The following is a 13,040-nucleotide window of genomic DNA, read 5'->3' on the forward strand; positions in this document are numbered from 1 at the left end:
TTAAGCTGTACTGCAGAACATGCTTTGGAGCCAACAGATGTCATGTTCCCTGTGTCAAGCTGTACTCGAGAACATGCTTTGGAGCCTACAGATGTCATGTTCCCTGTGTCACACTGTACAGGAGAACATGCTTTGGAGCCAACAGAAGTCATGTTCCCTTTGTTAAGCTGTACAGTCGAACATGCTTTGGAGCCTACAGTTGTCATGTTCCCTTTGTTAAGCTGTACAGGAGAACATGCTTTGGAGCGAACAGATGTCATGTTCCCTTTGTTAAGCTGTACAAGAGAACATGCTTTGGAGCCTACAGTTGTCATGTTCCCTTTGTTAAGCTGTACAGGAGAACATGCTTTGGAGCCTACAGATGTCATGTTCCCTTTGTTAAGCTGTACTGCAGAACATGCTTTTGAGCCTACAGATGTCATGTTCCCTTTGTTGATCTGTACTCGAGAACATGCGTTGGAGCCTACAGATGTCATGTTCCCTGTGTCACACTGTCCTCGAGAACATGCTTTGGAGCCAACAGATGTCATGTTCCCTTTGTTAAGCTGTACAGGAGAACATGCTTTGGAGCCTACAGTTGTCATGTTCCCTTTGTTAAGCTGTACAGGGGAACATGCTTTGGAGCCTACAGATGTTATGTTCTCTGTGTAAAGCTGTACTGGAGAACCTGCTTCGGAGCCTACAGCTATCTCGTTCCCTGTGTTGATCTGTACACGAGAACATGCTTTGGAGCCTACAGATGTCATGTTCCCTGTGTTGTTCTGTACTCGAGAACATGCGTTGGAGCCTATTGATGTCATGTTCACTGTGTCACACTGTACTCGAGAACATGCTTTTTAGCCTACATATGTCATGTTCCCTGTGTCAAGCTGTACAGGAGAACATGCTTTGGAGCCTACAGTTGTCATGTTCCCTTTGTTAAGCTGTACAGGAGAACATGCTTTGAAGCCTACAGATGTCATGTTCCCTGTGTCACACTGTACTGGAGAATATGTTTTGGAGCATACAGATGTTATGTTCTCTGTGTAAAGCTGTACTGGAGAACCTGCTTCGGAGCCTACAGCTATCGTGTTCCCTGTGTTGATCTGTACACGAGAACATGCTTTGGAGCCTACAGATGTCATGTTCCCTGTGTTGTTCTGTACTCGAGAACATGTGTTGGAGCCTATTGATGTCATGTTCACTGTGTCACACTGTCCTCGAGAACATGCTTTTTAGCCTACAGATGTCATGTTCCCTGTGTCAAGCTGTACAGGAGAACATGCTTTGGAGCCTACAGTTGTCATGTTCCCTTTGTTAAGCTGTACAGGGGAACATGCTTTGGAGCCTACAGATGTTATGTTCTCTGTGTAAAGCTGTACTGGAGAACCTGCTTCGGAGCCTACAGCTATCTCGTTCCCTGTGTTGATCTGTACACGAGAACATGCTTTGGAGCCTACAGATGTCATGTTCACTGTGTCACACTGTACTGGAGAACATGCTTTTTAGCCTACATATGTCATGTTCCCTGTGTCAAGCTGTACAGGAGAACATGCTTTGGAGCCTACAGTTGTCATGTTCCCTTTGTTAAGCTGTACAGGAGAACATGCTTTGAAGCCTACAGATGTCATGTTCCCTGTGTCACACTGTACTGGAGAATATGTTTTGGAGCATACAGATGTCATGTTCCCTGTGTCAATCTGTACTGCAGAACATGCTTTGGAGCCTACAGATGTCATGTTGCCTGTGTCACACTCTACTGGAGAACATGCTTTGGAGCCTACAGATGTCATGTTCACTGTGTCACACTGTACTCGAGAACATGCGTTGGAGCCTATTGATGTCATGTTCACTGTGTCACACTGTACTCGAGAACATGCTTTGGAGCCTACAGATGTCATGTTCCCTTTGTTAAGCTGTACAGTCGAACATGCTTTGGAGCCAACAGATGTCATGTTCCCTTTGTTAAGCTGTACAGGAGAACATGCTTTGGAGCCTACAGATGTCATGTTCCCTTTGTTAAGCTGTACAGTCGAACATGCTTTGGAGCCTACAGTTGTCATGTTCCCTTTGTTAAGCTGTACAGGAGAACATGCTTTGGAGCCAACAGATGTCATGTTCCCTTTGTTAAGCTGTACAAGAGAACATCCTTTGGAGCCTACAGTTGTCATGTTCCCTTTGTTAAGCTGTACAAGAGAACATGCTTTGGAGCCTACAGTTGTCATGTTCCCTTTGTTGATCTGTACTCGAGAACATGCTTTGGAGCCTACAGATGTCATGTTCCCTGTGTCACACTGTACAGGAGAACATGCTTTGGAGCCAACAGATGTCATGTTCCCTTTGTTAAGCTGTACAGGAGAACATGCTTTGGAGCCTACAGTTGTCATGTTCCCTTTGTTAAGCTGTACTGCAGAACATGCTTTGGAGCCTACAGATGTCATGTTCCCTTTGTTGATCTGAACTCGAGAACATGCTTTGGAGCCTACAGATGTCATGTTCCCTGTGTCACACTGTACAGGAGAACATGCTTTGGAGCCAACAGAAGTCATGTTCCCTTTGTTAAGCTGTACAGTCGAACATGCTTTGGAGCCTACAGATGTCATGTTCCCTTTGTTAAGCTGTACAGGAGAACATGCTTTGGCGCCAACAGATGTCATGTTCCCTTTGTTAAGCTGTACAAGAGAACATGCTTTGGAGCCTACAGTTGTCATGTTCCCTTTGTTAAGCTGTACACGAGAACATGCTTTGGAGCCTACAGTTGTCATGTTCCCTTTGTTAAGCTGTACTGCAGAACATGCTTTGGAGCCTACAGATGTCATGTTCACTGTATTGATCTGTACTCGAGAACATGCGTTGGAGCCTACATATGTCATGTTCCCTGTGTCACACTGTACTCGAGAACATGCTTTGAAGCCTACAGATGTCATGTTCCCTGTGTCAAGCTGTACAGGAGAACATGCTTTGGAGCCTACAGATGTCATGTTCCCTTTGTTAAGCTGTACTGCAGAACATGCTTTTGAGCCTACAGATGTCATGTTCCCTTTGTTGATCTGTACTCGAGAACATGCGTTGGAGCCTACAGATGTCATGTTCCCTGTGTCACACTGTACTCGAGAACATGCTTTGGAGCCAACAGATGTCATGTTCCCTTTGTTAAGCTGTACAAGAGAACATGCTTTGGAGCCTACAGTTGTCATGTTCCCTTTGTTAAGCTGTACAGGGGAACATGCTTTGATGCCTACAGATGTTATGTTCTCTGTGTAAAGCTGTACTGGAGAACCTGCTTCGGAGCCTACAGCTATCTCGTTCCCTGTGTTGATCTGTACACGAGAACATGCTTTGGAGCCTACAGATGTCATGTTCCCTGTGTTGTTCTGTACTCGAGAACATGCGTTGGAGCCTATTGATGTCATGTTCACAGTGTCACACTGTACTCGAGAACATGCTTTTTAGCCTACATATGTCATGTTCCCTGTGTCAAGCTGTACAGGAGAACATGCTTTGGAGCCTACAGTTGTCATGTTCCCTTTGTTAAGCTGTACAGGAGAACATGCTTTGAAGCCTACAGATGTCATGTTCCCTGTGTCACACTGTACTGGAGAATATGTTTTGGAGCATACAGATGTTATGTTCTCTGTGTAAAGCTGTACTGGAGAACCTGCTTCGGAGCCTACAGCTATCGTGTTCCCTGTGTTGATCTGTACACGAGAACATGCTTTGGAGCCTACAGATGTCATGTTCCCTGTGTTGTTCTGTACTCGAGAACATGCGTTGGAGCCTATTGATGTCATGTTCACTGTGTCACACTGTCCTCGAGAACATGCTTTTTAGCCTACAGATGTCATGTTCCCTGTGTCAAGCTGTACAGGAGAACATGCTTTGGAGCATACAGTTGTCATGTTCCCTTTGTTAAGCTGTACAGGGGAACATGCTTTGGAGCCTACAGATGTTATGTTCTCTGTGTAAAGCTGTACTGGAGAACCTGCTTCGGAGCCTACAGCTATCTCGTTCCCTGTGTTGATCTGTACACGAGAACATGCTTTGGAGCCTACAGATGTCATGTTCACTGTGTCACACTGTACTGGAGAACATGCTTTTTAGCCTACATATGTCATGTTCCCTGTGTCAAGCTGTACAGGAGAACATGCTTTGGAGCCTACAGTTGTCATGTTCCCTTTGTTAAGCTGTACAGGAGAACATGCTTTGAAGCCTACAGATGTCATGTTCCCTGTGTCACACTGTACTGGAGAATATGTTTTGGAGCATACAGATGTCATGTTCCCTGTGTCAAGCTGTACTGCAGAACATGCTTTGGAGCCTACAGATGTCATGTTGCCTGTGTCACACTCTACTGGAGAACATGCTTTTGAGCCTACAGATGTCATGTTCACTGTGTCACACTGTACTCGAGAACATGCGTTGGAGCCTATTGATGTCATGTTCACTGTGTCACACTGTACTCGAGAACATGCTTTGGAGCCTACAGATGTCATGCTCCCTGTGTCACACTGTACTCGAGAACATGCTTTGGAGCATACATTTGTCATGTACCCTGTGTCACACTGTACTCGAGAACATGCTTTGGAGCCTACAGATGTCATGCTCCCTGTGTCAAGCTGAACAAGAGAACATGCTTTGGAGCCTACAGATGTCATGTTCCCTGTGTCAAGCTGTACAGGAGAACATGCTTTGGAGCCTACAGATGTCATGTTCCCTGTGTCAAGCTGAACAAGAGAACATGCTTTGGAGCCTCTAGATGTCATGTTCTCTGTGTAAAGCTGTACTGGAGGACCTGCTTTGGAGCCTACAGCTGTCATGTTCCCTGTGTTGAGCTGTACAAGTGAACATGCTTTGGAGCCTACAGTTGTCATGTCCCTGTGTCACAATTAAACTGAGGATCGGGTCGTCACAGTGGAACTAAGGTGACATTTGCACGTCCTATGGGTAGACAAACCCTCATCCTAATTATCTTATTTACCCTGTGATCCCATTGACCCGCAGTTCAAAGTTGAGGTTCAAGATTGTCGTATACAAATTATCTTTATTTTTCACTAATTGTTAAAGGCATGATATTTTTGCCGACCAGCAGTTAACTAACCAATAATACATGGAGACTTACAGCTTATAACAGGGAAATTATTTATTTATCTAAAAGTGGGGGCAGTTTACTGTTTTCCAAGCTTGATTATTCTTTTCGGCAAATCCCAGGTCCCCGTCAGTACATTCTTGATTGTCATCTTACCACTATGAGGTACGCCGAATTATTGTAATACTATGCTGATTTGCTTATACGAAACCTGATAGCATTGCACTGGGTTACGAATTTCATCAACATTAGGATCCACCATACCCAGTTAAGAAATAACATTATGCTTTCACCGCATCAATATAATTATTAATATTTTTGTTTTGTCAAAATGTTTTTCAAATCTTTCATTAAACTACATCATCTCGTACAACATGTTTTTTTGCAAATGTTTATGACATATGGGATATTTATGAGTACTGTAAGAATATTACATCGCTATGTTTTATTAGAAAACAAAATCAAAGTATCTCGCATGCCTAATGGAACGTTTTACACGTACACAATTAAGATAACTACCGATGGTCTCCCTACGGTGTAGGCAGATCGTTACAGAAATACAATTAACTAATCAGATTAGCATGTCATTATCAAGCCGACATGGGCTTCTGTGCCATGATACATCTCGCGACTCTTAATGAGGATAATCGTTTTATCACCTGACCTTCGGCTGAGAATTTCATCGGGTCATCAATTACACGGCCAGGTCAATCCCCAACAGACTGATGAGAGCTGATGGTAGCACCGCCATATTCATCGTGATACACCCAAGCACTTTCAGGACACATAGACGCTCAATATGATCTAGGAAATGGACGAAGACACATAACAGCTTAATTTCCCCCGTCGATAAACAATGTACATACCTAAGGGAGCATGATAAAGTATTCATAATTCCCAGAGTCATTTTAGGACCAATTTTCCGCTGGAAGAACATGTGCAAACCCTGGGGATTTCGGGGAGTATTTATCAGCACTGGCCTGCTGTGAGATGGGAGGCCATGTGCCAACTGAGATGGCGTTTCTTCAACGCTCTGTCTAAATAGCTGGTCGACCGCCGAGTCTTCAAAGGCGTTTAGTGTTTAGTTCACTTGGGGAAGAATGTAACCATCTGCTTTCCGTGAATTTAATTGACGATGTTCCATTTTTACAACCTGTAAAAAGAAGCCTAATGCCTGACGTCACACTGGTGTCCTAAAAATATCTCTTGCGGTCATATTGAGAGTGAATAGAATAAGTTATATTGCTTTTCTAATTTAACTTTTCGGATCGAATTAGAGAATATGTGTCTTATACTTTCACCGAGTGAATCCATTGAACGGTGAAATTAAGTAATTTGTCAAAATTGTGTTCTTGTAGAACTTGGTGTTAACGTCAAGTTGATTTTACGTTTAAGAAATTAAAAGTAAAACATCAAAAAACTAAAAATGTAAAAACCTTCTGCCGAAAACATAACAAAGTATTAACTTCACTTCAGCCAATGTTTGCCTTGTCCAGAAGCAAACAATAACAAATAATTAGAGACGGTGATTAGATACCACCACATTATGTACATGAGGGTATATCTTTCCATTACAAAGAATTCGGCATTGTACCGTTAGTTCGCAAAATAAATTTATCAACAGAATCAAAAGGGATTCATAACTTCAGGTTCTATGTATACATTTATAACCAGATTCTACGTATACATTTGTAACTAGGTTCTATGTATACATTTAAAACCAGGTTCTATGGTTACATTTGAAACCAGATTCCACCTATACATTTATAATCAGATTCTATGCATATATTTATCATCAGAGTCTATGTATACATTTATAACCAGATTCTTTGTATACATTTATAATCAGATTCTATGTATACATTTATAATCAGATTCTTTGTATACATTTATAACCAGATTCTATCTATACATTTATAACCAGATTCTTTATATACATTTATAACCAGATTCTATGTATACATGTATAACCAGATTATATGTATATATTTATAACCAGATTCTATGTATACATTTATAACCAGGTTCTATGTATACATTTATAACCAGATTCTATGTATACATTTATAACCAGATTCTTTATAGACATGTATAACCAGATTCTATGTATACATTTATAACCACGTTCTTTGTATACATTCATAACCAGATTCTATGTATACATTTATAACCAAATTCTATGTATACATTATAACAGATTCTTCGTATACATGTATAACCAGATTCTATGGTTACATTTGAAACCAGATTCTATGTATACATTTGAAACCAGATTCTATGTATATATTTATAACCAGGTTCTATGTATGCATTTATAACCAGGTTCTATGTATACATTTATAACCAGGTTCTATGTACACATTTATAACCAGATTCTATGTATACATCTTAAAACCATATTCTATGTTTTCATTTATAACCAGGTTCTATGTATAAATTTATAACAAGATTCTATGTTTACATTTATAACCTGTTTCTATATATACATTTACATTTATACATTTATAAGCATATTATTTCTATACATTTGAAACCAGATTCTATGTATACATTTATAACCGGATTCCATGGTTACATTTGAAACCAGATTCTATGTATACATTTATAACCAGGTTCTATGTATACATTTATAACCAGGTTCTATGTATACATTTATAACCTGTTTCTATGTATACATTTATAACCAGATTATTTCTATACATTTGAAACCAGATTCTATGTATACATTTATAACCAGATTATATGTATACATGTATAACCAGATTCTATGTATACAGGTATAACCGTAATCTATGTATACATGTATAACCAGATTCTTTGTATACATGTATAACCAGATTCAGTGTATACATTTATAACCTGTTTCTATATATACTTTTATAACCTGTTTCTATGTATACATTTATAACCAGATTATTTCTATACATTTGAAACCAGATTCTATGCATACATTTATAACCAGGTTCTATGTATACATTTATAACCATGTTCTATGTATACATTTATAACCAGATTCTATGTATACATTTATAACCAGGTTCTATGTATACATTCATAACCAGATTCTATGTATTCATTTATAACCTGATTCTGTGGTTACATTTATAACCAGGTTCTATGTATACATTTTAAAACCAGATTCTATGTATACATTTATAACCAGGTTCTATGTATAAATTTATGACCAGATTCTATGTTTACATTTATCACATGTTTCTATGTATACATTTATAACCATATTATTTCTATACATTTGAAACCAGATTCTATGTATACATTTATAACCGGATTCTATGCTTACATTTAAACCAGATTCTATGTTTAAGTTTATAACCAGATTCTATGTATACATTTATAACCGGATTCTATGGTTACATTTAAACCAGATTCTATGTATACATTTATAACCAGGTTCTATGTTTACATTTATTACCTGTTTCTATGTATACATTTATAACCAGATTATTTCTCTACATTTGAAACCAGATTCTATGTATACATTTATAACCGGATTCTATGCTTACATTTAAACCAGATTCTATGTTTAAGTTTATAACCAGATTCTATGTATACATTTATAACCAGATTCTATATATACATTCATATCCAGATTTTATGGTTACATTTGAAAGCAGATTCTATGTATACGTTTATTTCCAGATTCTATGGTTATATTTGAAACCAGATTCTATGTATACATTTAAAACCAGATTCTATGTATCCATGTCTAACCAGATTCTATGTATACATGTATAACCAGATTCTATGTATACATGTCTAACCAGATTCTATGTATACATGTATAACCAGATTCTTTGTATACATGTATAACCAGATTCTCTGTATACATTTATAACCTGTTTCTATGTATACTTTTATAACCTGTTTCTATGTTTACATTTATAACCAGATTCTATGTATAAATTTATAACCAGATTCTATGTATACATTTATAACCAGATTCTATGTTTACATTTATAACCAGATTCTATGTATTCATGTATAGCCTGATTCTGTGTATACATTTATAACCAGATTCTATGTATACATTTATAACCAGGCTCTATGTATAAATTTATAACCAGATTCTATGTTTACATTTATAACCTGTTTCTATTTTTACATTTATAACCAGATTATTTCTATACATTTGAAACCAGATTCTATGTATACATTTATAACCGGATTCTATGGTTACTTTTCAACCAGATTCTATGTATACATTTATAACCAGGTTCTATGTATACATTTCATTTATAACCTGTTTCTATGTATATATTTATAACCAGATTATTTCTATACATTTAAAAGCAGATTCTATGTATACATTTATAACCAGGTTTTATGTATACATTTATAACAAGGTTCTATGTATACATTTATAATCAGATTCTATGTTAAAATTTATAACCAGATTTTATGTATTCATGTATAACCTGATTCTGTGGTTACATTTATAACCAGATTTATGTTTACATTTTAAAACCAGATTCTATGTATACATTTATAACCAGGTTCTATGTATAAATTTATAACCAGATTCTATGGTTACATTTAAACCAGATTCCATGTATACATTTAAAACCAGATTCTATGTATACATTTAAAACCAGATTCTATGTATACATTTAAAACCAGATTCTAAGTTGACATGTATACCCAGATTCTCTGTATCCATTTATAACCAGATTTTATGCCTACATTTATAACCAAATTCTATGCAAACATTTATAACCAAATTCTATGCATACATTTAAAACCAAATTCTATGTATACATTTATAACCTAATTCTATGAATACATTTCAAACCAGATTCTATGTATACATAAATAACAAAATTCTATGCATACATTTATAACCAAATTATATGCATACATTTATAACCAGATTCTATGCCTACATTTATAACCAAATTATATGCATACATTTATTACCAAATTCTATGCATACATTTTAAACCAAATTCTTTGTATACATTGATAACCAAATTCTATGAATACATTTATAACCAAATTCTATGTATACATAAATAACAAAATTCTATGCATACACTTATAACCAAATTCTATGCATACATTTATAACCAAATTATATGCCTACGTATATAACCAAATTCTATGGATACATTTATAACCATATTCTATGTATACATTAATAACCAAATTCTATGCATACATAAATAACCAAATTCTATGCATACATTTATAACCAAATTCTATGTATATATTTATAACCAAATTCAATGCATACATTTATAACCAAATTCTATGCATACATTTATAACCAAATTCTATGCATACATTTATAACCAAATTCTATGCATACATTTATAATCAGAAATAGGCTCGAACCTATGTGTACTTCTCGCTATTGGAATCTCTCATGAAAGCACAGTCGACTCTATCTGAAAGCATAACTTTACGAATCACTATCAAATGGTAATGGTACCAGGTTTTTGCGAAAATGTGACCGTGTCCTGTCCCCTCGGTAGCACCCGTCACAAACACATGCAAAGGCAAGTCAAGTGTTCACTGAACAAACACGGTAACATATGGTTAAAGTAGGGGATTGTATCGGACATTATTTTGGTCACTCATGAGTCAAATTTGGAAATGTCCACATGTCCACCATAAAACATTTTGAAAGCTTTACTAAGGCCTCGAATGCTTGAATGAATTTACCTGTAATTACCAATGTTCAGTGTATTCAGTATTTGATCACATGACACGGCATAAGTATCATGTTTACAAGACATACTGTACGTAATGAAATTGTTTTCACCACCTGGTAGACGGTCCGACACAATACAACAAGCGCCATAAGGCGTGTGCATATGCCCAAACATCTCACCAGCTCAAACTCGAAGCATTGTTTTCCAGCATCATTATTAGCGTTTCTGCATGACCACATACATACTATGAGCTCTTTTACAGTCACCTCCGAGTGTCTTTAACTCTTAACCTTGAGTGTTCATTCTTACGCCTCAATAGGACATTGTTATGCCATTGTTAGGAGTTTATTCTTGTTAAAGTACTTTAGAAGTCCCCTATCTGAAATCGTTATGAGTACGCAGGGATATTGAATACATTGCCAATACAGAACCATGTACGTTCAATGAGAAGCCGGCCTCGCTCGACCGCCATTGTTACAATATTGACCACATTGTTCTACCATTAAATATATCCAGAATTCAAGGACCCGGCCATATCACCCCAATAGTCAGTGTGGTGCTGTAGAGTAGAATTGCAATCAGGCGATTCCAGGGCGCAAGGCACCTCTCTTAGAATACGGCTCGAGCGGAGACTGGTGCGTTTTGGTATTGAAATTCTTCACATAATAGCTCTGGGCGATCTCGCTGGCAGCTGACAAGCAAGGTGTTGAAGATATTGACTGGACACGTTTTGTTGTAGGTTGGCCGGAGTTCGCAGTGATCAACTGGTCAACAAGTAGGTTGTCTGTAACTGCTGGATGTAGATGTTGGGAAAGTTACCATTCTCGGTGTATGGAGACACTGCGGTGAACTAGGTAAGTGATTTGTTAAACTTGTACAAATTAGCATGCGCATTGGATATACATGTTTTTTACAGGCTAAAGGTTCATGGGTTTATGAGACACAAAGGAAACCTTACTTTGATATCGTTGTTGGTTTACACTGAAATATTACGGTGTTTTAAAACAATATTACGTTTTTTTATATGGATAAAATACCTCTTTGAAGGCAGAGATATGACATTCTTGTCTATAAATGAACAATGAACAATGACCGATGTGCAATACAAGTTAGACGCCTTGCGTTTCATGAGTCATTATTTCAAGCTCGGTGGTGTGAAGAGGGGACGGCGATTTAGATGTGCGGGTGTGTGAAGGGGTGTGGGGTGGGTGTGGGGTGGGTGTGGGTCTGATCTTTCAGAAACAAAACGGGTCCGAAAATAAACTATGAGTATCGCCAGTAAACAGAACCTCTTCAGGCATTATGGATACCAAAAACAACGGCTTGTCCAGGTGAAAATACAACAACTTTCATACCTTGAAAACATAAGTGTCTCTGGCCTCTACCCCCTTCTGAACCTGAAACGCTATGATCTAACCAATATCCATGTGATTAACTCCGGATGTCCGTTGTCACTTGGGTGTTGAGAAGGAATTTAAAAGTTACTGTTGTGTCTCTGAAGTGTGTTTGATTTCTAATGGGGCATCATTTGATGTCATAATTCCATTAGGAAACAGGATTCGTTTGATGTCACTCTTGCACACTATCGCGCACCTAATGAAGCATAAACACTGTAGTACCGGCTGGCGTGATTATGACTTCTGAATACCTGGTTCACATATACAGATATTGTCAGTGCCTGCAGCGTCAGAGAAGCGTTATCAAATACAGGAGACATAGCGATTTAGCGAAACACGCGAATGTTATTAGGGAAACTGACGCTGCCTGTATATCTTCACGTATTTAGCGCTCTGGCGTCCATTTTTTCAAGTCTTCAATCATCTAGCTTTTCATAATCAAATTACTGTCTACACGATCAGATCCAGTCATTCGGAGTTGAATGATCGTCAGTGCTTTTCCTTGTCCATTGTTCTTGTAATACGTGTATGCGTTGTCAAAATAACCATACTTTAGCATATAATAAAGTACGCAACGGTACCAGACTGCCGCACATCTGGCTTCACCCATTATAGGGACAAGATTTATGGGTACTCTTTCATCAGTCTGGAACTGCTATCTGTTGGTGTATCATCATTTGAATTTTACAGAACCTGGCTGAAATTGACATGGCAGTTGTTGATTTCACTTATCGCGTGGCGGGGAATGAGGTTGTGTATATCAGTAGGATATACGTTGTGCTTTCGACTCGACTTCTGGCGGGGAACTACTGTAAATGTTTATATGAAAGGCTTTTAAAGCAGTGATATTCAGCTGGTCCAAACATCCGTGTATGTTTTGAATATGAAATATAAATCTGTCGAGAT

The 13,040-nt window shown here is 37.9% G+C and overlaps 1 protein-coding gene across 1 annotated transcript in view; it reads left to right on the forward strand.

Annotated features, from left to right (window-relative positions):
* Positions 1-13,040, forward strand: part of LOC124134071 (cAMP-dependent protein kinase type II regulatory subunit-like) — a 143,171-nt gene that overhangs the window by 45,363 nt on the left and 84,768 nt on the right. Inside the window, exon 2 of the mRNA XM_046498706.2 lies at positions 11,477-11,591. The gene's annotated coding sequence lies outside the window, so the exon portion shown is untranslated. The remainder of the gene's footprint in view (positions 1-11,476; positions 11,592-13,040) is intronic.

This window comes from Haliotis rufescens, unplaced genomic scaffold (assembly GCF_023055435.1).
Source record: "Haliotis rufescens isolate VD_foot unplaced genomic scaffold, xgHalRufe1.0.p SCAF_1, whole genome shotgun sequence".
NCBI classification, from domain to species: domain Eukaryota; kingdom Metazoa; phylum Mollusca; class Gastropoda; order Lepetellida; family Haliotidae; genus Haliotis; species Haliotis rufescens.